The following is a 25,163-nucleotide window of genomic DNA, read 5'->3' as shown; positions in this document are numbered from 1 at the left end:
AGACGATGCGGTGTAGTTCAGGGTCTTTACTGGTGACAAAGATAGACCCTCCCGGAGTACTGGCTAGCGATTGGGGCCTGGTCAGTCCTTGAGCAGATGGGATCTCCCCTGGCCAGGCGGAGTTGTAGGCCTCCCAAACTAACTGTACTCTTCTGGCTACCTTGCTAGAGGCGGGTATAAGTAGCCCACGTCCCTGAGTGTACCGTGTGGTGCTCACCCGTATGGCCGGTGACTCGGGGCCTTCTAGTAGCTTCCGCTCCACGACGGCGGTGCTGGTCCCATGCGTGTGACCGTGCCTTCGGGTTTCTTCGCCAGAGGACCTGAAATCCCCTGCCTGACGGATTCTGCTGCTGGGTAGGAGTTAGTCCCCACAGCCTCGGACTCCGGGTCCGGTAAGAAATCTTCTCAGTCAGGGCGAGCTCTGCAGCTGCCAGCCCCTGACTCCTTGTAGCACTGCTCCCACAGAGCTCCTGATGTTCTTCCCATAGCTGCCTCTCTTCTCTGTCTCTACTTCTGGCATGGCCCAGGAGCTGGGCCCAGCCGGAGCCACAGCTCCCTGTCAGCCCTCCTGGCTGAACTCTCCCTCTGAACTCCCTAACCCTGCCTCAGCCCCAGGTTTATCTAGGGGAAGTTCTTCCCCTCCCAGGACTGGGCAGGAGGTGTGGCATGCATAGGATTCCTGACCAAGAGACCTCCCACCTGCTCTCAGACATAACATTGCCGTTACTGTGGAAACCAGACCCCTGGGGTGCCACATTCCCCCCTAGTGAAATTTAGTACTCCGGGACTAAACATATTTTTAGAAAAACATAACAAGGTATAAACAATAATAATACAATAAGAAAAACACATAAAGATGGTTTCGGCGTGTCCGCAACCGGGTGCAGTCTTTGAAGAAAAGTAAGGTGTCCATTTCACCAAAACAGGGAGACGTAACCAGGTAGGGGTCTGTCCTGCCCCGAGTCCTTAACAGTCTTTAGTCCATTCCTGGGTTACGCTCCAACCATGTACAAAGGATTCCCGGTAATTCCACCAAAGACTCCCATAAATTACTAGAAACACATAATTATTTACAGGATATGGCCGCTCTCAGTCCTCGGCCAGTGGGGATAAGGAATGGCTGCTCACAGTCCTCAGCCTGGTTTAAGATAGGGGCACATGGGGAACAATTCACTAATCCCAACGGGGACCATATTTTAATTAGCAGCAGTCCTTGTACCCTTACGGGTAACTATTTACAGCTCTTTATTCACGCTACTTCCCTTCAGTAGCTATGTCCTCTTTGTGCTCCCTCCTGAGGGTAGTCCTCAGACCCGTCCGGGTCCTCTTGGCTTTCCCCGTATTGGTAGTACTGCAGCTCCTCCTCGGTTAGCTGGGTTAGTATCTCTGCGACAGTCCTCCCCCCAGGTGGCCAGGACTTTACCTCCCTTTGGGCTGCCCCGGTTAATTGGGCCACCAGGATGCTCACTTTTTGCTCCTCTGTGAGGGGATACACCTGGAAGAGGCTATCCAGCTTTTCTCTAAAGTCATGCAGAGTATGTGACTCCCCTGAGTACTGGGGTAGCCAGGCTGCCCCCGGGATATAGGGCATGGTGAAAGGCATGACCGCAACAGCGGTGGCGCTGGCGGGGGTTGAAGCGGTGAAGCTCTCCTCCGTATCCGGCATCCTTCTCCCCCCTAGTGGACCGTGGCCTACCTTGCGATGATCCTCTTCCGTAGGCCGCGGCTCCGCAGTGGATCGTCAGGGTTGAGGACCTTCCGTCGCGCTCCTGTGACGTCGGCATCTGCTGGGCTCCTTCCAGGACCTTACGCAACGGAGAACCAATGGAGGTGGGGGCAATGTCACTCCGCTCTCAGGAAAGAGACCGGAGATTCGCTGAAGGTTTGTGTCTTTATTGTGGTAAAGCTGACCATTTGATTAAGTATTGTGAGCGTCGTTTAAGTAAAGAAAAAAAAAGGTCAGTTACGCCCGTATAGCTTGTTTACGCTCTGCAGGAGTATTTCTTTCTGGGAGTACTACTATGCAGGGAGATTTGATCGAATTTCAGGTATTTGTGGATTGTGGTTCAACACTTAATGTGATTGATAAAGGGTTTTTGGAAAACCTTAAATTGAAATCCAAACCTTTATCATCACCTATTTCTGTGGTTGCAATTGATAACGCTCCTTTGAAATGTATTACTCACAAGACTGCTGCATTTTCCTTCACTATCAATGGAGTTCACCAAGAAATTTTGGACTTGGTTGTTTTGGATAATTTGCCCTCTCCTGTTGTTCTAGGATTGCCTTGGTTAAAACTGCACAATCCTTTATTGGACTGGTCTACTAATGTGATTAAGTCTTGGAGTTTGAAGTGCTATGATAAATGTTGTAATGGTCGCATTGCGACTGTGGTAAAAGGGGAATTACCTGTACCTATTCAAGATTTTTGCAGGGTTTTTTCGGAGGAGGAGTCGCAAGTTTTACCTCCTCATAGGGATTATGATTGCGCCATTGAGTTTGTTCCGGGTGCTACTCTTCCCAAAAGTTGCTTGTTTAATTTGACTATCCCTGAAAGAAAGGCTTTGGAGGAGTACATAGAGACTAGCCTGGCTTCTGGTCACATTAGACCTTCTAAGTCGCCTGTGGCAGTTGGATTCTTCTTTGTTAAAAAAAAGGATGGCGGTTTGCATCCATGTCTGGATTTTCATGAAATTAATAAGATTACCGTACGCAATTCCTACCCATTGCCGTTAATTCCTGACTTGTTTAACCAGTTAGTGGGAGCCAAGTGGTTCTCCAAAATTGATCTCCGGGGGGCATACAATTTGTTACGAGTGAAGGAGGGTGATGAATGGAAAACTGCTTTTAACACTCCGGTAGGTCATTTTGAGAATCTGGTGATGCCTTTTGGTCTTACCAATACACCTGCATTTTTTCAGAACCTTATTAACGACATCCTGAGACCTTTGATTGGTAAGAATGTGGTTGTGTATTTGGATGAAATTTTGATTTATTCGCCAGATCTGGAGTCCCATTGGCAGAGTGTGCGTGAAGTTTTGCAGTTATTGAGTGATAATTCACTCTTTGCTAAGCTGGAGAAATGTGAGTTCGCTGTGCAGAAAATTAGTTTTTTGGGCTACATTGTCTCCAGCGAGGGCTTTGAGATGGACCCTGTGAAGGTTCAGGCTGTGCAGGAATGGCCTATGCCTATTGGTTTGAAATCTATACAGAGATTTTTGGGTTTTGCCAATTATTACAGGAAATTCATTAAGAATTTTTCTGTAATTGTTAAACCTCTAACTGATCTCACCAAGAAAGGTGCGAATACGGCCCAGTGGACTACTGAGGCCATTGAACATTTGAGTATCTCAAGGAGAGGTTCAGTTCTGCCCCTATCCTTATGCAGCCTGATGAGACCAAGCCTTTTTTGGTTGAGGTCGATGCTTCATCGGTGGGGGTCGGAGCAGTTTTGTCTCAGGAGAACAAGGGTGGAGTACATCCTTGTGCCTTCTTATCGAGGAAATTTTCAGAAACCGAACTGAATTATGATGTTGGAAATCGGGAGTTGCTGGCTATTAAACTTGAACATTGGCGTCATTTTTTGGAAGGCGCTAGATTTCCTATTCAGGTTTTCACAGATCATAAGAATTTGATCTATCTGGATGCTGCCAAGCGCTTGAATGCCCGTCAAGCTAGGTGGGCACTTTTTTTTTCTCGGTTTCATTTTTCTGTTACCTATATCCCTGGTACTAAGAATGTTAAAGCCAATGCTTTATCTCGCAGTTTCTCTCCTACGGTCGGTGCCGAGGAGGAGGAGAGCATTTTACAGAAAGGAGTTGTGGTGGCGGCTTTGGACTCCGTTTTGGAGAATGGGATTCTGAAAGCTCCAGATGATGCTCGATCTAACAGTCCCCATGGGAGGTTGTTCGTGCCTAGAGCCTTTAGTAGAGATTTGTTTGTGGAGTGTCATGAGTCTCGGTTGGCAGGTCATCCAGGAATTTCGGAAACTAAGAGACTTATCAGTCGCAGTTTTTGGTGGCCTGGATGGTAGAAGGAAGTCATCAAGTGGGTGCGTCAGTTTACTGTGTGTGCTAGGTCAAAGGCTTCACATACTCCTGCTGTGGGGTTGCTTTGCCCTCTGGAAGTTCCTAGTGCGCCTTGGACGCATCTCACAATGGATTTTATTACTGATCTTCCTGTGTCCGAGGGTTTTACTGCCATCTGGGTGGTCGTGGACCGTTTTAGTAAGATGTGTCATTTGGTTCCATTCATTAAGTTGCCCTGCGCCAAGACACTCGCTAAGGCGTTTGTTAAGGAGATTGTCAAACTCCATGGCGTTCCCACAGATATTTTTTCTGATAGAGGACCTCAGTTTGTGGCTCGCTTTTGGCGTGCTTTTTGTGACAGGTTAGGAGTCCATTTGTCATTTTCGTCTGGTTATCATCCTGAGTCTAATGGACAGACTGAAAGAAAGAACCAGGATGTTGAACAGTTTTTGCGTTGTTTTGTGGCAGACAATCAAGAGGTGTGGTCTGAGTTTCTGCCTCTCGCAGAATTTGCTCTTAACAATCATACATCCTCCTCTGCTGGGTGTTCTCCTTTTTTTTGTTGTACTGGGAAACATCCGTCTTTTGGTTCGTTCTCCAAATTAGGGTCGGCGGTGCCGGAGGAGGAGAATTTTTCCTGTGATTTGGAGAGAGTTTGGACTAATGTACGTTGCAACCTTCAAGAGGCTAACAAGAAATCCAAGAAGTATTTTGACAGGAAACGTAAAGAGGTTTTGTTTACTGTGGGTGACATGGTTTGGTTGTCCTCGAAGAACCTGCGGTTGAGGATTCCCTCTAAAAAACTGGGTCCTCAGTTTGTGGGTCCATTTAAAGTGCTTCAGGTTGTTAACCCGTATGTTGTTAGGTTGGATGTCCCTACTTCCTGGAAGATTAATCCTATGTTTCATGTTTCCTTGTTGAAAAAGGCTGACGTTTCTGATAGGGACGCCACTGTCACAGTTCCTCCTGTGGTGGAAGACGGCAAATTAGAGATTTCGCGTATCTTGAATTCTAGATGGCATAGAGGGAGATTACAGTATCTTGTGTCCTGGAAGGGTTTCGGTCCCGAAGACAACTCCTGGGTAAGGACGGATGATGTCTCTGCTCCTAGGCTTGTTAAAGCTTTCCACAGGAGGTTTACGGATAGGCCTGGGCATGGAGGATCCTGAGGATCCTCATAAAAGAGGGGGTACTGTTAGAACCTTCCTGTTAGTTTTTTCTATCTTGTGTTTTGCGGTCACGTGACCATCTGCCTATATATTCCAGCTCCGCCCTTCTGGCTTTGCTGGACTTCAGTGTTGTTTGACTGTCTTGCTAGCCTGGTGCTTCGGTGCCTATCTCTGTCAGTTCGCTTGGTCCTCTGGGACCTCTAGTACTTTTTGTCAGTTTGTCTTTTGTGTTCTACAACAACTTCTGTTTAGGAGGTGTCCCTATTTTGTCCCAGTCCTTAGTTCTTTTAGGGACCCCTCCCTTAATTCTATAGGTCTTCGTTCAGACTAGCCGAGGACGAAGGCGGGTCTGTTCACTAGGAACAGGCAGCCCGCTACATCGTAGGGATTCAGCTTAGTCTTACTGTAGGGACATCTTTCCCCTATCTTTCCTTAGTTCTTGTTGCAGATCATAACAATACCTATTCAGACTATAAGACGGACCTCCATCTTACAAAAAATAATTTTTTTCCTATTTTCCACCCTAAAATTTGGGGTGCGTCTTATGGTCCGGTGCGTCTTATAGTCCGAAAAATACGGTAAGTGGAAAATACCACATACACCGCAGCACACCAGAGCGAGGACACACTTTTTCTGTAAGGTGCCAAAGCGAGCATGGGCTACAGTTGGCCCACGACTACCTCTTTTGGGCACCTTACATTATCACACTTTGGGATGGGCTTTATATAATCACCTCTCACTAACTTTCTTTGCTGACTATACTTCTATGTAGATGGTGTTAGGATTTCCAGATCCTAAACTAGCGATTATCTTGCTAGATTAACCCCAGTTGCTTTTCCTGTAGTCTGACTGTGAGTTCTCCATCCCATCATCCTTTTTTTTCTTTTATGTTTGGGGGTCTGGGAGGTTTTTTCACTTAGTCCATTTATGTTTTGTTTCTCTCTATTTATCCCTGAGTTCTTCCACACATCAATCAAAATGACACATTTTCACATGGACACTATTCACAGGTGTACAACATTACAAGGGTTCAAACAGCTTTCTCCCAGCTGGCTCTGTGGTCTTGATACTGATCACCGCTAGCCCTTAGTTCAAATACTGTTTTCCTATTTCACAAATGCAAGAATTCACTCCCATCAGTCAATTTGTTTTGCTTTTTACCTGTAAATGTTAATTCTAAATTAATTTGTCTTTTGCTTTATTACTAGAAAACCAGCTATTATTATATGACTTATGTTTTAACTCAGTCTCTTGATATTTGATTCGACTGCTTAGGCCATGGCCCCACTATCAGTATTTGGTCAGTATTTGGTCAGTATTTTTTCCCAGGAGTGTGAGCCAAAACCAAGTGAGGAACAATCAGAGAAAAGGTATAATAGAAACAAGTGCATCAATTTTGCATTTATCACCCACTCCTAGTTTTGGCTCCCACTCCTGATAAAAAATACTGACCGAATAGTGACCAAATACTGATAGTGGGGCCATGGCTTTATAGGAATTCAAGCACTGTCTTAATTTTCCTTCTTTTTTCCCACTGGCATTCATGAATTAAGTATCCCTTATAGGGTTTTTGTCTTTTATCAATTTTAGATGTGGCGTTCTTTTTGTCTCTATGTTATTATTGGCTCTAATGTATACCACAATTTATTTACGCCCATCATGGCATGTCTTTGAATATTGACCTTCCTTTTTTATCTATTTAAACCCCACTCTGTTACATTGATCTCTGTATTATGTAGTCTATTTTTTTAACAAGAGTTTGGTACGAACTTGAAACGTGTAATAATACTACTATTACATTCTACAACAGTGTGAAATGACTACTTTTCCAGCAGCAGAGCCGGCCAACCAGAAGCATTCATCTTTTTTTACTCCTCAAAACATAGGCAGCAGGGATGTGCACATCTACCAGCACGGGGACATTACTGTAAAACTCCAGAGTTGTGTATTGTTAAAACTCTGTGTAAATTATTTATAATATGCAAGGTTTTATATTATTGTAATTGTCTGTTACACCATTTGGAAAATAAGGTTAAGTCTCCTCACCAAGGCAGGTTGCTAAGAGAATAGTTTGTTGGGTGGAGTTATGTACATAAAAGTTATAGCAAGAATAATTCTAGTCGGAGTCAGCATCAAGAGTTGGAGTTCAGTATGAGTCTAGAAGAGAAGTTCAATGAGCCGAAGGCAGATGCCGAAACGCGCGTCGGGGTGGATGCTTTCCAGTGACAGGACACCATTCTCCTCCTTCAGGTATAGCCCTTATATAATATATACCCTATATATATATATATATATATATATATATATATAAAACCACCTCTGGCCCTATGTATGACACACTATATAGCTATCATTGCTTTCTATATGTTAGATCAACATGGCCACAACAGGGATTCCTGCTATTGATGCACCTGCACCTTATTGACTAGCTCTGTTAGTTTACCTATGTATATCTATTGTGATACTGCTGTTAATGCACCTGCACCTTATTGACCAGCTCTTTTGGTTTACCTATATATATCTATTGTGATACGGTTTATGGTATATAACCTCCATTTTACGGTATATAACCTGCATTATCTGATTAATATTTCTGGTCCCGTTATTTATTATATATTCTTTATTATACATCTATGCACGGTTGCACTTTTTTCCCTTTTAGATATATTTTCAATATATATTAATTTAGTATATTTTTTCACTTGCCTGTAGTAATCACTTATACTGTTATTTTATATAAATATTTTATATTTTTTTATATAATTTTTTTTATATATTTATTACTTGTATTTACTGTTATACTGTCACTTGGAATTGTGTCCGCTATTCTACTTGGTGATTTGTTCCCACCCTGTTACTACTTTTTTTAAACCTTGACTAATAAAAATTTTAATTTTAATCATACTTACCATGGACTCCTTCTGTCGGTTCTTTTTCTTCTGTTTTCTTCTGTGTCTTCATCGATGAGTCTTTAAATAGCCTGAGGCACACATATTGTGGTAATAGGGTATTTTCCCAGGATTTATTTATTTAAATATTTATACCACTTATGTGTATTATCTTCAGTTTTGAGTTATTTTTGTTTGTTAATTATGACTGTTTGTAGAGGCTGTTCCCAGCCTCTCCACAAGGGACTGTTTTTCTGCTGGGTCAGTCAGGCCCTAGGCTCCAAGCTTTTGTTTGCTCCTGCTTAGGCTGTAAAAGCCATTGTTTTATTGTTCTATTTTTGCACTATGTGAGAGACTGTTGCCGTTAAATATACCCTCTTATGCTGAAGTAGACCATAATATTTGAATTGCTGAATAAGCTGCACTTTTATTTCATTTTTATTTTTAATTGCACCTGTTGTGCCCTTTTCTGCTGGATATTTGGGCACTTAAGCAAAGTGAGGGAGTATGATGCTCTCAAACAATGGACTGTGTCATATCCACCTGGTAAAAGCTATGCACTTTAATGGACCTGGTCCTTGTGTAGTAATGGGGAAGGATCTAGCTTTCCTATGGCACTTAACAAGTTAAAAGAGAATGTTCCCGATAGTTAGATCTCTCTGAGCTGCAGTTAGGTCCAGTTAAGGGGTTAGCTATGATAATCGAGCCAGTAGAGTAGAGGGGGAACTTAGTGCCATGATCAAGCATAGAGTGTGTATAAAGCTTGTTCCTGATATAATTCCTTGTGGGCTGTAGCATTGGTAACCAGCCACAAGATGCCACTGTCCCTGGTGCAGATGCCAGGTTGAGTCTGCCCGCAGTATTGCAGACAGTGAAGGGGTTAATTGTGTGTGATGACAGCCCACAGAGGGTGGGCACATTAGGAAAATCTCTTCCTGCTTAGTGTCCAGAAGCAGGAAGTGATGAGTCAGTGAGAGTTTGGACAGAGAACCTAAGTATAGTGGCTGCTAGGGCAGACAGGAGCCCCGTACCCCAGACAGTAGGATCACCAGAATGAAGATTCCCCATGCAAGAGTCCCCTTAGCCAGCCGGAGAAACTCAACAGACGTATTGAGGACCCGGGGGCACATTCTGTCTGCAGGCTGCAGAAGAAGCTAGGCCTCAAGGCTAGGACATGGGGAGATTTAGGATCCAGATATACTGTCGCTGGTGAGAAAGATTCTCTAGGGCTAGAGAATAGAGCCACAGAGATGCTTCACTTAAAGAGGGAACCAGGGCTGAAGTTGTTTCCAGTACATGTGAGAAAGATGGCAACCCGTTGGGCCTTATCCATTATATCTGCCTGTAAATATTGTACATATTCCTCTTCCCCAAGTAAAGTCCCAGTTATGGTTAAGAACCTCGTGTCCTCTGAATTTATTGCTGCCCTGGTCTCAGAAGAGAAATGCCTGGAGACAGCCGCGACCGGATGATCTGAAGTAAATGGAGAGCACCACATACACTGCAGCACATCAGAGGGAGGACACACCTTGTATGTAGGGTGCCATGGCGAGCAGGGGCCACAGCTCGCCCACGACTATCTCGCTGGGGCACCTTACACTTGTTAGAAGAAACAGACTGTGTGTCTGCCCCTGCTATAAGGATTGCCCCTTTCCTTGTTCCAGGGTCCTTACCAAGATTAGCTGAGGAATCCCTGCCAAAGAGAAGAATTTGCACAATTTACCTAAGGAACATTTACTGTTTTATATATGCTGCTTCTAACTTACAGATTTGCCAAGAATTTATGCAAGGACTTTTGCATTGTTTTGATAAGCACTATTTTTATAGTACGGTTTGCACTTATTTTTCTACCTTAACGAGTATAACAATATTTTATAATGTGTATTGAATGTTTACTTTAATGCCGCAAGCGCTGCTGGGCTAATATATGTTGCTACTCCTAAGCATCCCTACTCGTGTGCCATGCCTGGGGGCAGGCATGTTAAAGGAGGGGTAGCATGTAATACCTCAGAGTTCAGAGTTGTGTATTCTAAAACTCTGTGTAAATTATTTACAATATGTAAGGTTTTGTATGATTGTAATTGTTACACCATTTAGAAAAGAAACCAAGGCATTTTTGGTGGGTGGACTTATGTACATAAAAGTTATAGCAAAAATAATTCTAGTCATAGTCAGAATCAAGAGTTCAAGTTCAGTATGAGTCTAGAAGAGAAGTTCAGTGAGCTCTAGAGCAACAAGAATAGCTTAAGCAGAAACATGTAAGGCAATTTGTTCCCCTGTTCCACCAGGCCATTATGGAGCAGATAATCCGAGGGAAGTGTGAGTGAACCTTTAGGACGTCTACTACTGGGGTGGAGTGATGCCCTGATTCTCTTGTGCACACAGGTCTGACTGTCATTGCAAGTGTGCCTAGAATGCAGGAAGACCACTCAGCCAGAAGTAAGTTACTCATAGCAACTGTGGGGAACATGTCTGCTAACATGTCTCACTCATAATGAAGGTTAGTGGGACTGGGACATGGAGGCCAACTAGGGATCGCAGTCCTGACAGGGTGGAAGATATTTCCATAGCATCAGTATTGGACACCAGGTTCAGACACTGGAGAAACTTGCTGTGATGTACGCCTCTTATGCACCCAGTTCTCGGTCTCTGCTACCATATGCTGTCTTGAATTGGGACTGTTGTCATCTGCACATGATTCCATTGCAACATCTATGACTGTCATCCTCCTGGCTGTGTTCAAAGTAAAAGTTAACCTGTTTCATGGTTAACCTGACTCCTGACTACTCCCTGACTCTCCTGTCTTCCCTCTGCACCTACACCATGGGTAACGCCTTCACCATCACTCAGAGGGAACAGTAAGCTCAGCCGTGTGCCTCCTTATTAGAGTGCATTTCAAGCGCCAGGCACCGGGCATGGCCACCACTGACCGTGTAAGAGTAACCAGAGGATCCGACCCATGCCCGGTGTACTGGATGGTTTCCCCCTGCACTCCTGTGGGTTATATTACACTGCACTGCTCTTTTGTATTTAGTGATGTACATTGCTTCACTAACAAAGCAATGGAGCAGTTTATATAGCAACTAGAACGTGACAGGGTCCCTTTAAAGGGAATCTGTCAGAAGGTTTTTGCTACCTGTCACGCAAGGTGTGGGAAAGACTAGTGCAACTCGGAGGGAAGAGGGAAAGGGAGCCCAGACACTAGGGAACGGGGGGAGTGAAGACCTCCTAGTCTGGTCTAGTGTCACCTTGTCTCAACTACAGTCCCTATATTGGCTCTTCACCAATCACCGCACACGTGCCTCGCCCTGACTTTCCCTGGCGCATGGCTAAGGCTAGGGAAGGAAGGAGATGAGCACTAGTCGATCTCCACTAACTTCTATAGACAACAAGGGTAGACAAACAGGGGGGAATTGCTTAGCTTTAGATGACTCCAGATAAATGTGCACATGGCCTCAAGCTCCAGAGAGGACGAAGTACTGCTCTTGCTAAAGATTCACAAGTAGTAATGAATATTGCTGGTGACTCGCCCCCTGGACCGTGGGGCACTCGGGACCGGTCTTCAGGGCAATGCTGGGAGTAGTAGTGGCGACCCGGTCCCGTGGCTCAGGGTGGTCAGACCAGTGGTAGTCTATGATGTGCTGTAGGTAATGTCCGACTACGCCACCCGTGGATTGCGGTCAGGGCTAACCGCCGCTGCAGTGCAGACCGCTGGGGCTGATATAAATGTGCAGCACTGAATAGTTCAACTCCCCACGGGAGGAGTATGGCCCCAGGGCAGTGTATATAATGGATGATGGAGGGGATGATTCCGACCGCGTTAGCCAGGAAACGGAGGCCTCTTAAACAGTTCAGGGTCTTTATTAGAACAGGTAATATGACCCAGAAACAGGCCCGGCTAGGAGGGGGCCTGGATGTCTGAGAACAAGTGGGAAGCTGGCCCTGGTCAAGGTGAGGGTGTCGGACTATCGTGCTCTCTGTGCTCCTTCTGGCTATTTCCCTTCTGGTAATGTAACAGCCCACATTCCTGAGCTCACCGTGTCCTCTCGCCCGTATGGCTTGCAACTTGGGTCCCTTGCTACTCCCGGCCTGGTACGGCTCGGCTGGTCCCTTCTGCTGTGGCAGAGCCTCCGGGCTTCTTAGGCCAAGGAACATACAGTCCCCTGCGGACTGGTTATCTGCTGTAGGATGTGGAATCCTCACAGCCTCAGACACCAAAGTCTGGTGGATTAGTTTCTTTATCTGCCAGGACAGACTCACTTCGCCTTTGTCCCTGGCTCGTGGCTCTCCTACTGCCGCACGTCCTCTTAGGCAGCAACACAACTGTCTGTCCCTGCTCTGGGACACCTCTCAATCCAGAGACAGGTTGTCCAGTTCTCCCTAACCCTGCCCCCAGTTCCAGCTTTTATAGGGGCAGCCTGCTCCCCCCTACTGGCCTGTGACAGGAGGTATTGCATGCTAATGGCCCTTGACTAGAGGACCTCCCCCTTGCTCTCAGACACAGCTTTATTATACATTTGTGGCATCCAGGCTAGGGTGACACATTCCCCCCTAGTAAAATTTAGTACTCTGGGACTAAACAAGAAACAAGTAATATGCATGACCATAAAAACATTATTAGACAAACGTCACACAGGTTGAGTTCTTAAGGTCACAGTGTGGTCTGTGACCGGGTGTCCATATCACCAACACAACGGGGAGCCTTAACCAGGTGGGGGGTCTGTCCTAGCCCCAAGTCCTTTACAGTCTTAGTTCATTCCTTGGTCAGGCTCTGAACGCAGTCCATACAAAGTCCCGGTTATTAAAAGTCCATAACCTTTGAGTCCGTACGGTAACTGTAAGAAACTGAAATACACAATTACTAATCATGCATGTAACTTTGCAAACATTTCAACACTTGGCAACAGGGTTATTTACAGTTTTAGTGCACCCTATATTCTCCAGCGAGCGGGTATCTGCCCCCTTGTGCTCCTGGTTGACCTGCGTAACCCACTGTCTGGTGGTGGACCGACCTGGTTTTCTTCACTAGCGTTAGGGGTAGAGCTACCAGCTTGGTGTACAGGTAGGGCAGGCAGCTGTCTGCGGGTCCTTTGGCTTACCGCAGGCATGGCAGGCTCACTGTCAGCAGAGGGTTGATTCTCCTGGGCTTCTGGTACCGGCTCTTCTGCCTCTGGAACTGCTTGCTTTTCTTCACCTTCCGGCTCTGGTGTAGGTTGTTGCTGAGCCGGTTGCAGGAAATGCAGGACGGGTACCACTATGGCATCGTTTATTCGAGTCCAAGACTGAGGGAACTCTCCGAGAACGGTGCTGATCATTTCTTCCTTGTCCTCTGTGGTTTCAAGGTCACTTTGATCCTCTTCTGCACTACGGAGTTGTTCGGGGCACCTTTTTAGGTGGTCTCTGGAGACGGTACTAGTGGTTTCTCCTCCATCCTTGGTGATCACGCACACCTTCGAGTTGTCGTGATCAGACTGCAGTATGGTGTAGGTTTCCCTTTCCCACTGGTCGTCCAACTTATGTAGCCTTCTCTTTCGCTTCAGGACCTGCTCACCAGGTTCTAGGGGACCAGCAGGGGCGTGTTGGTTGAAGAGTCTTTCTTGCCTTTCTCTCACCTGGGCCAGGCTCTTCTCCACACTCTCCTGTACCTTCTTGTACTGCAGTCGTCTCTCCGTATCCCAGTCCGCATCCGGGGAGGTGTCCTCAGGTGTTAGGACTCCCATCTCCAGATCTAGGGGCAGCTTACCTGGTCTGGCTCGCATCAGGTAAGCCGGGGTGCAGTTTGTAGCGTTCACCGGGATATGGTTGTATAAGTCTATCAGGTCCGGCAGTTTTTCTGGCCACAGGCTGCGTTCCTCCAGGGGCAACGTCTTCAGGAGATCAATGACTATATTGTTCATTTTCTCACACATCCCGTTGGTTTGTGGGTGGTAAGGCGTTGTCCGAATCTTCTTACAGCCATAGAGGTTGCAGAACTCTTGGAAGATTTCGGCCTCGAACGCTGGACCCTGGTCCGTAAGGACTTGTTCCGGATACCCGTGTAGACGGCAGAAGTATTGCTGGAAGGCTCTGGCCGCCGTTTGGACTGTCAAGTCTTTTACCGGGATCACCACTAGAAAACGGGAACAGTGGTCCACGATTATCAGGGCGTAGATGTATCCTAACCGGCTTGGAGCCAATTTGACGTGGTCCAGAGCTACCAGCTCAAGAGGCTGCTGGGTGACGATGGGCTTCAAGGGTGTCTTCTGGCTGGTGCGGTCTTTTCACCTTAAGTTTCAAGGGCCACAGTCCCTGCACCACTTCTCTACAGCCCCTCTCATGCCGACCCAAAAGAACCGTCCTCTTAGCAGGAACTCCAGTTTCTTCCAACCGAAGTGCCCCGCTCTGTCATGGTAAGCCCCCAGGACCATAGCTGCATCCCGCCTTGGGACCACGACCTGCCAGGTCAGCTCGTGTGTCTGGTGGTTGACAAGTCTTCGGCACAGCTTGCCTTCATAGGGGAACAGCTTGTTCTTCTCTTTCCATAGCTGCTTGGCTTCCTCTGGAGCATCCGGATCTAAGCGGGCGTCTTCCTGGGTCAGCAGATCTTTCACCAGGCGGATTGCAGGGTCACTATCTTGGGTCTCGGCCCAGCTGTGGTGAGGTAGGGGATTGATCATAACGGTTGTTAAATCTTCCTCCCTCACACGGTGGGAGTATTGAGCGGCTCTGTACCGGTGAAACGCGGGGAGTTCTACCTCCTCCAGCTCTTCTGGGTCTTCATCACCTTCAGGTAAGTGAGGCATTCTCGATAGGGCGTCAGCGTTGGCATTGGTTTTGCCTGCCCGGTACTTGATCACGAAGTCATAATTGGAGAGACGGGCCATCCACCGCTGTTCCAGGGCACCAAGTCTTGCACTGTCTAGGTGTGTTAACGGGTTGTTGTCCGTGTACACAGTGAACTTTGCGGAGGCCAGGTAATGCTTGAAGCGTTGCATTACGGCCCACACCACCGCCAAGAATTCTAGATTGAAGGAGCTGTAATTCTCCGGGTTCCTCTCGGTGGGCCTCAGCTTCCGGCTGGCGTACGCGATCACCCTTTCTCTGCCCTGTTGGTTTTGTGACAGTACGGCTCCCAGTCCCACATTACTGGCGTCTGTGTGGAGAATAAAAGGCTGGCCATAATCAGGGTAGGCCAGGATCTCATCCCCTGTGAGGGCCATCTTCAACTGGCGGAAGGACTCCTCTTCCGGTTTATCCCACTTGAAGGGTGGCTTTTGGTTTCTGGACTTAGACTGTCCTATCAGGAGGTCCTGCATAGGAGCTGCCATCTTAGTGAACCCGGGGATGAACCTTTGGTAGTAGCCTACCAACCCGAGGAATTGCCTCACTTCCTTGATGTTCGAAGGGCTTGGCCAGCTCTTGATTGCCGTGACCTTGTCAGGGTCGGGGGCTACTCCTTCCGCACTTACCACGTGCCCTAGGTACTGGACCTTCGGTTTCAACAGGTGACACTTTGATGGTTTCACCTTCAGGCCATAGCGTGCCAGGGCTTCGAACACCTCGGCCAGGTGCTTTAGATGGTCCTCGTAAGTCTTCGAATAGACGATCACGTCGTCCAGGTAATGGAGGACCGTCTCGAAGTTTCGGTGCCCTAGACAGCATTCCATCAGCCTCTGGAAGGTCCCTGGTGCGTTGCAGAGCCCGAAGGGCATACAGTTGAACTCGCTCAGTCCCATCGGGGTGGTGAAGGCGGTCTTTTTCTTGTCAGCCTCTGCCACAGGAACCTGCCAGTACCCGCTAGTAAGGTCCAAAGTAGAAAAGAAGTTAGCTGATTTTAGTGCGGCTAAAGACTCTTCTAGTCTAGGCAGCGGATATGCGTCTTTGTGGGTGATACGGTTGATTTGTCTATAGTCCTCGCACATTCTCATGGTGCCGTCTTTCTTTTTTACCAGAACCAGGGGGGCTGCCCAGGGGCTACAGCTATCTCTAATGACCCCAGCTTCTTTCATTTCTCTTAGCATGCCCTTGGCGTTCTGATAGTGTGCAGGAGGTACAGGCCTGTGTCTCTCTTTTATTGGTGGGTGGCTCCCCGTGGGGATATGGTGTTCTATCCCTTTTACTCTGCTGAAGTCTAGCGGGTGCTTACTAAAAATTCTCTCGTACTCCTGGACCACCCGGTAGACTCCTTGTTTTTGGTGCAGGGGAGTGGAGTCAGCACCCACATGGAGTTTCTGGCACCAGTCCTCCTTTTGTTTCTGGGAGCCATTACCCTCCTCCTGTGGAGATGGAGGCAAAGACTCCAAGGCCCTGATAGCTTTGTGTTCGACAGCAAACAGTTTGGCAAGTGTAGCGTACCTGGGTAAGTGTACCTCGCTCTCCACAATGTTGAGAATGCGAACGGGCACCCTCCCATGACGGACATCAACCACCCCCCGGGCTGTCAAAATGGTGGGCCTGCTGTCCGAGTACACGGGTTCTACCATGGCTTGGTAGTCTCTACCTCTCAACTCGATTGCAGTCCGACACCAGATCATCATTTCACTTTTGGGAGGCATGGAAATGGGGAATGGGTCACTCAGTCTTACGCTACCGATCTCACCACCAGACAGTTCTACCTGCTGCGGTCTCATCAGGGCTTTTATCTCCTTGTTGAGGACTCTCTGTTGGCTGGAACTAGCATTTACCGCCACCTGTTGTAGAATTACAATTACCTCTGAAAGACAATTTTCAATCACGTTAGTACCCACAGTTATTTTAGGGTGACTTTCACGACGGTCAATGTCCACAATAATCACTCCCTGTGCCGGTAGTTAAACTTTACCAATTTTAATGATCATCTCCTTGAACCCCATCTGCGGCACGGGCAAGCCATTACTGGCGATGATGCTCAAGTCACTGTCTGGATACCGTGTTATATCAGCATCAGTCCAATACTGCTTAAAAAGTACATAAGGGATAGTAGTTACTTGCGACCCGGTATCCAGCAAGGCGCTAATTGGGATACCGTCCAGCACCACGGGTAAAACCGAGCGCCCCCCAACGTACTTATTGCGCCAATTGTAAGGGCCTGGTGATCTTATGCCTGGGGTTTGGCCCTCTGCCCCAGGTTGGACCCGTTTAAATTACAGTACCTGGAAATGTGTCCGGGCTGGTTGCATCGACGGCAAATGGGCTGTCCATCCTCTGCGTAGCGGTCTGTGGGCCTCCCTCGGAACGACGGGGTCCTCCTCTGTCGACGCCACAGGACATCCTCCGGACTTGAAGCCAACTCGATGGGCCTAACGGGTCCACTTGAAACGCCTGGACGGTCCTGGTCAACGCCGCGACGCTCCTGGTCAGCTCCTGGACTTGGTGGTGCAGATCTTTCAACGGGGCTTGGTTCAGGGCCTGTGCATCAGCCCCCACAGAGTCCATAGAGGAGGGCGCCGCCTCCTGGTGGTAGGTGAGAGCAGGGCGCCGGGGGTTTATTGCGCCACTTGTTGCGGGTTCACGGAGCACCCTTATGGCCCTGTCCTTGAATTGGGCAAAGGTCAGGTCAGGGTTCTGAAAGAACATGAGGCGCAGCTGGGTCCTGTGGGCACTAGACAGCAGACCTTCTATGAACTGTTCTGTTAGTAGCTTATCCGTATCCTGCACGCTGCCAGGGTCAGCTTGTTTGATGGCTCTCAAGGCTTCCTGCAAATTTAGGGCATAGTCTCTGATGCTGTCCTGTGCCCGCTGCTTACATCCATAGAACCGCATTTTAATCTCAGTGGAGGTACGGGTATCAAAGGTACCCCGCTGCCGGGCTAGAATGTCCTTTACGGTCCTTTTCTCCTCAGTGGGCCATGACTTTACCTCCTGCTGGGCTGCGCCAGTTAACTGCCCTGTCAGTATGCTAATCCTCTGTTCCTCTGTCAGGGGGTAAACCTGGAACAAACTGTACAGCCTTTCCTTAAAATCAGTTAGGGCATGGGGCTCCCCTGAATACTTAGGCAGCCAGGCCACTCCAGGGATGTAGGGCAGGAAAAATTGCATCACCGCTGCTGCAGCTGTGCTGGTGGTAGTGGGCGCCTCCGTGTCCAACATCTTCCTCCCCCCTAGTTAAGCGTGGCCTACCTTCCGACGATCCTCTTCTGTAGGCCGCGGCTCCGCTGGTGCTGCTCCGGACGAGGACCTTGCGTCGCGGCCTGGTGACGTCAGCGTCGCTCTCTCTCCCTTCCAGGACCTTGCGCAGCGTCGGTGCGTGGGGCGGAGCTTCGGGTCTCGCGCGGTTTGGACGTCCACGCCCCTCTTCTTCCCGCGTGGCGTCCTGAAGATGGCGTCCGATGGCGGGAACCGACGGAAGATGGCGGGAGGCGGCTGAAAATGGCGGGAAACGGCTCCGGATGGCGGGAAAACTCTTCTTCAGGTACGTGTACAGTCTTTTTCAGGCACGCAATACCCATTTGTGGCGGGTTGGTTACTATCCTGCCGACTACGCCAAAGCTGACTCGCCCCCTGGGCCGTGGGGCACTCGGGACCGGTCTTCAGGGCAATGCTGGGATTAGTAGTGGCGACCCGGTCCCGTGGCTCAGAGTGGTCAGACCAGTGGTAGTCTATGATGTGCTGTAGGTAATGTCCGACTACGCCACCCGTGGATTGCGGTCAGGGCTAACCGCCGCTGCAGTGCAGACCGCTGGGGCTGATATAAATGTGCAGCACTGAATAGTTCAACTCCCCACGGGAGGAGTATGGCCCCAGGGCAGTGTATATAATGGATGATGGAGGGGATAATTCCGACCGCGTTAGCCAGGAAACGGAGGCCTCTTAAACAGTTCAGGGTCTTTATTAGAACAGGTAATATGACCCAGAAACAGGCCCGGCTAGGAGGGGGCCTGGATGTCTGAGAACAAGTGGGAAGCTGGCCCTGGTCAAGGTGAGGGTGTCGGCCTACCGTGCTCTCTGTGCTCCTTCTGGCTATTTCCCTTCTGGTAATGTAACAGCCCACGTTCCTGAGCTCACCGTGTCCTCTCGCCCGTATGGCTTGCAACTTGGGTCCCTTGCTACTCCCGGCCTGGTACGGCTCGGCTGGTCCCTTCTGCTGTGGCAGAGCCTCCGGGCTTCTTAGGCCAAGGAACATACAGTCCCCTGCGGACTGGTTATCTGCTGTAGGATGTGGAATCCTCACAGCCTCAGACACCAAAGTCTGGTGGATTAGTTTCTTTATCTGCCAGGACAGACTCACTTCGCCTTTGTCCCTGGCTCATGGCTCTCCTACTGCCACACGTCCTCTTAGGCTGCAACACAACTGTCTGTCCGTGCTCTGGGACACCTCTCAATCCAGAGACAGGTTGTCCAGTTCTCCCTAACCCTGCCCCCAGTTCCTGCTTTTATAGGGGCAGCCTGCTCCCCCAACTGGCTTGTGACAGGAGGTATTGCATGCTAATGGCCCTTGACTAGAGGACCTCCCCCTTGCTCTCAGACACAGCTTTATTATACATTTGTGGCATCCAGGCTAGGGTGACACACTGGCACCTCCCTCTCAGACACACCAGGTATTTATATACCCAGGCCAGGGAGCTAATTAGCCAGAGGGAGGTAGCCGCTGGGTCCTAGAGACAGCCAGCCTCTAAGAAGATGTCTGTAATGCCAAACATAGAGATCTCCTGCAACCAACTGCAAGGCGACTGTCTGTCACCTCTGACACACCCGTGACACTACCTCATCTGAGAACAGCCTGATGTAGGCAAAGAGAAGCTGAATCCAAAGATGTATCACTTAAATTACTGGGTGCTGAGAATGCTAACCCCACTCACAGAAGGCTCTCCATGATCAATGTCTATAAACAGTGAGCTGCTCATCACAGGAAGGGGTGTTGCAGGAACAGGAGGCACATGCTACTAGTCCATTGCAGGTAAACAAACATTGGAGATTGATAAGAGGCATCGCTCAAATCTGTGTTTCAACCCCTACATCATGCTGTCTTCAGATTACATAGCAAAACCTGCTGACAGATTCCCTATAAGTGCTCTGCTTTCTAGCTGCTTAGTGCTGTGGAAAAGAGAAGGCTTAGGGGAGACCTCATAAACATGTATAAATACATCAGGGGGCAGTACAGAGATCTCTCCCATGACCTGTTTATACCAAGGATGGTGACAAAGACGAGGGGGCACACTATGCGTCTGGAGGAAAGGAGGTTCCTGCACCAGCATAGAAGGGGATTCTTTACGGTCAGAGCCGTGAGACTCTGGAACTCTCTGGGAGAGGAAGTGGTGATGTCCAACTCACTTAATGAGTTCAAGAGAGGCCTGGACGCCTTTCTTGAGAACAATAAAATGACATCTTATGCTTAGTGATAGTTAATTAATCCAGGGATTTAATCTGACTGCCAGATTGGAGTCGGGAAGTGAATTTTTCTTCAATGATGTAAATTGGCCTATACCGCATGGTTTTTTTTTGCCTTCTCCTGGATCAACGCTGCGGAATAGCTGCAGTGCACAAGAAATAGGCTGAACTGGATGGACGCTTGTCTTTTTTCGGCCTTATAAACTATGTAACTATGACACTGAGTAGTCAGGGTAAAGAGCACTCAGCAGAGAAGGGGAGCAGCTATAAGGAATGGTATTTTATAATCACGGAGAGTGTTTTATGAGTGCTATTATTATAGAAGCGGTTAAAAAGGTCTAGCATTGTCTGCCTCCGATTGCAGACTATATACAATGCATAGAATTTTTAAGCAAGATAACATTTTTCTTTTCTAATTGGTGCATTTTGTAGTCCAAAAATAATGGTTAGTGCACTAGCCCTTGTCCACTCTTTGAGTCAAGATACAGTGACACTATTACTTGTAATGCAGGTTAATGACCATCTAACGTGCAGTACGTGAAAGAAATGTCATAAATCCAGTTAATTTTTTAAAGAAGTGTATTCCTTATTTTTTCGTCTTGTAAACAGAAATCAATTGCAGTAAACAATACAAAGTTTATGCTGTTTTCCATTTCTTTTATGCTATGATGAGAAAGCTGTAATATTGTTTATTGCTGCATTGATACAGCTATGTCTGAACGACCCTATAATGATATAATGGCTGAAAATAAATATTAGCACAGTACAGGTAATTTAATTAGAAGTAATTGTAAAGCACTATGATATCTATATTATTGTGAAGGATTTTTACCTTTTACATTATTGGTGGAAACATTATTCAAAATGAATGGAATACTTTACAAAAGCAAGTCATTTATCACAGTCCACGTTACTGCACAAGCCAGAAGAATAAAAGCTTGCAGAGGACATAGTGTTCCTAGTCACCACAATGATGTAATGCACTCATGGTGTTTCTTTACTGCACAGATAAGTGTTAGATACACCTTGATGAAGAAAAAAAAAATACTTTCAGCTCAAGTCTTTCAAAGAATTAGTAATACTCCACTCAGTTTTCGGTGTAAGTATGCATTCAAAGCAAAAGCATCTATTATGTCACATATTTTGTAATGTGCTTAGAAATAAAAAGCTTCCACTTTTACATTTTGTCAAATCAGAAGAACATAAGTATATGTATTTACAAAGTTGTACTTTGTATAATAGTTAATTATCTACACTTGGAGAACCATAAACCACTACAAGCATCAGAAAATATAAATGTCTAAAAGATTTTAGTCTTGAGTAGTGTTGAGCGATGCCTTCCGATATCGGGAAATATCGGATCGGATTGGATCGGACAAATACCGAAAAAGTATCGGATATCGCCGATTCCGATACCGGAAACCAATGCAAGTCAATGGGACAGAAATATCGGAATGAAAATAAACCCTTTCTTTCCTTGTAGGTTAATTCTACATGAAGGAAAACAACTAAGAATAATGTAGAATGTATTGGGGGAGGTGGGGGAGACAATAAAGGCATAGAGGTTTAGCCCAATCAAATGGAATAGCAGGAATTAATATTTTTTTTAAGACGTTCTGAGTTACGGAAATATTGACTATGTTAAGTATTTTTATATTTTGTCAGATATTTATGTTTCACTACTTCCATGCTCTTCACCTTCTTTTTTACTTCTCCCACACTTTCTCCTTCATCATCCTCAGCTTCTTTTTCATCCACTTCTTCTTCACCTTCTTCATCTTCTTCTTCTTCACCTTCTTCGTATTATTCTTTTTTTTTACATTCTTCATAGTCTACTTCTTCATCTTCTTCATATTCTTCTTCTTCATCATATTCTTATTTGTGACAGGCATTCCTGTAGTTGTTATCTATAAAAGGTTGGACATTACACCTTTCGTTCTGCCCGTCACAAAAGATTTACAACAGGATTTGTCCGCGTTCAGTTTGGCCTGCAGCAGCAGGTCTTTTCCAGGGGCACCACGAGGAGGAACGGACTCACCCCCATACACTGCTTAGTCATCTTCTGCTTATAATTTAGATATTATCTTTTGCTCTGATTTTTAGTCTTATGCTTAATGTTCTTCCGCTTTTTGTTCTGCAGCTTCTTGTATTTCTGCTTCTTGGTTTTCTGTCTCTTGTTGTTCTGTATCTTGGTGCTTGTCTTCTCTTCTTTGTCCTCTTGGTCAACTTCTTCAGGGTCATCTTCTTGGTCTTCTTCGGGGTGGTCTTCAGGGTCGTCGTCTTCGGGGGTCCTCGTCTCGGGGTCCTCGTCTTCTTCGGGTTGGTCTTCTGGGTCCTCGTCTTCGGGGTCCTCGTCTTCTTCGGGGTGGTCTTCAGGGTCCTCGTCTTCTTCGGGGTGGTCTTCAGGGTTCTCGTCTTCAGGGTCGTCGTCTTCGGGGTCCTCGTCTTCTTCGGGTTGGTCTTCAGGGTCCTCGTCTTCAGGTTCCTCGTCAGGGAGATCCAGAGTGATTACCAAGAACCATTTCAAAAAGCTTGAACTTGGAAATGTAGCAGAAGGTACAAGAAGGCTGAGGAACTACCGAGGACCAGCTGACGGTACTGGAACCCGGATGGTTCTACCGAGGACCAGCAGACGTTGGTGGAACTTGGATACCGAGAAGGAGGCACCTAATCCAAAGGCACTGCCGAGAACCAGCTGACGGTACTGGAACCCGGATGGGTAGCAGAAGGTACAAGAGCCAATGGAACTACCGAGGACCAGCTGATGGTACTGGAACTCGGTTACTAAGCAGGAGGTACCTGTGCCAGAAAGCACTACCAAGGACCAGCAGACGTTGGTGGAACTTGGATACCGAGAAGGAGGCACCTAATCCAAAGGCACTGCCGAGAACCAGCTGACGGTACTGGAACCCGTATGGGTAGCAGAAGGTACCCATATAAAAAAAAGTTTCAAGGCCGCGAGCCGGCCGCAGTTACCAAAACCCACAGTCCTACAGGGGGTGCTTGCCCTATTGGCACTATGGAACCAGCCTTCATTGCCAGATCCCGCAGGCCACATAGGAGTCACCTAAACTGCAGGCACCATAGAGTCGGCTAACCCGACCGCAACACGACAGGACAACGCATTGGAGGCAAAGTGACGTTGACAATACCCGGAAACAGCTGGCGTGCTGGAACCAGGCTGGGCAGGAGGGAGTACCCGTGCCAAAGACACTGCCGAGAACCAGCTGACGGTACTGGAACCCGGATGGGTAGTAGAAGGTACAAGAGCAAATGGAACTAACGAGAACCAGCTGACGGTACTGGAACTCGGATGGGTAGCAGAAGGTACCCATGTAAAAAAAAGTTTCAAGGCCGCGAGCCAGCTGCAGTTACCAAAACCCACAGTCCTACAGGGGGTGCTTGTCCTATTGGCACTATGGAACCAGCCTTCATTGCCAGATCCCGCAGCCCACATAGGAGTCACCTAAACTGCAGGCACCATAGAGTCGGCTAACCCGACCGCAACACGACAGGACAACGCATTGGAGGCAAAGTGACGTTGACACTACCCGGAAGCAGCTGGCGTGCTGGAACCAGGCTGGGCAGGAGGGAGTACCCGTGCCAAAGACACTGCCCAGAACCAGCAGACGGTACTGGAACCCGGATGGGTAGTAGAAGGTACAAGAGCAAATGGAACTACCGAGGACCAGCTGACGGTACTGGAACCCGGATGGGTAGCAGACGGTACAAGAGCCAATGGAACTGCCGAAGACCAGCTGACGGTACTGGAACTCGGTTACTAAGCAGGAGGTACCTGTGCCAGAAAGCACTACCAAGGACCAGCAGACGTTGGTGGAACTTGGATACCGAGAAGGAGGCACCTAATCCAAAGGCACTGCCAAGAACCAGCTGACGGTACTGGAACCCGGATGGGTAGCAGAAGGTACCCATGTAAAAAAAGCTTCAAGGCCGCGAGCCGGCCGCAGTTACCAAAACCCACAGTCCTACAGGGGGTGCTTGTCCTATTGGCACTATGGAACCAGCCTTTATTGCCAGATCCCGCAGCCCACATAGGAGTCACCTAAACTGCAGGCACCATAGAGTTGGCTAACCCGACGGCAACACGACAGGACAACGCATTGGAGGCAAAGTGACGTTGACACTACCCGGAAACAGCTGGCGTGCTGGAACCAGGATGGACAGGAGGGAGTACCCGTGCCAAAGACACTGCCGAGAACCAGCTGACAGTACTGGAACCCGGATGGGTAGCAGAAGGTACAAGAGCCAATGGAACTGCCGAAGACCAGTTGACGGTACTGGAACTCGGTTACTAAGCAGGAGGTTCCTGTGCCAGAAAGCACTACCAAGGACCAGCAGACGTTGGTGGAACTTGGATACCGAGAAGGAGGCACCTAATCCAAAGGCACTGCCGAGAACCAGCTGACGGTACTGGAACCCGTATGGGTAGCAGAAGGTACCCATGTAAAAAAAAGTTTCAAGGCCACGAGCCGGCCGCAGTTACCAAAACCCACAGTCCTACAGGGGGTGCTTGTCCTATTGGCTCTATGGAACCAGCCTTCATTGCCAGATCCCGCAGCCCACATAGGAGTCACCTAAACTGCAGGCACCATAGAGTCGGCTAACCCGACCGCAACACGACAGGACAACGCATTGGAGGCAAAGTGACGTTGACACTACACGGAAACAGCTGGCGTGCTGGAACCAGGCTGGGCAGGAGGGAGTACCCATGCCAAAGATACTGCCGAGAACCAGCAGACGGTACTGGAACCCGGATGGGTAGTAGAAGGTAC

Source organism: Phyllobates terribilis, unplaced genomic scaffold (genome assembly GCF_046119375.1).
Source record: "Phyllobates terribilis strain yellow unplaced genomic scaffold, ASM4611937v1 Scaffold_11__3_contigs__length_659146591, whole genome shotgun sequence".
Taxonomy (NCBI): Eukaryota; Metazoa; Chordata; class Amphibia; order Anura; family Dendrobatidae; genus Phyllobates; species Phyllobates terribilis.
This window is presented reverse-complemented; position numbering follows the sequence as displayed.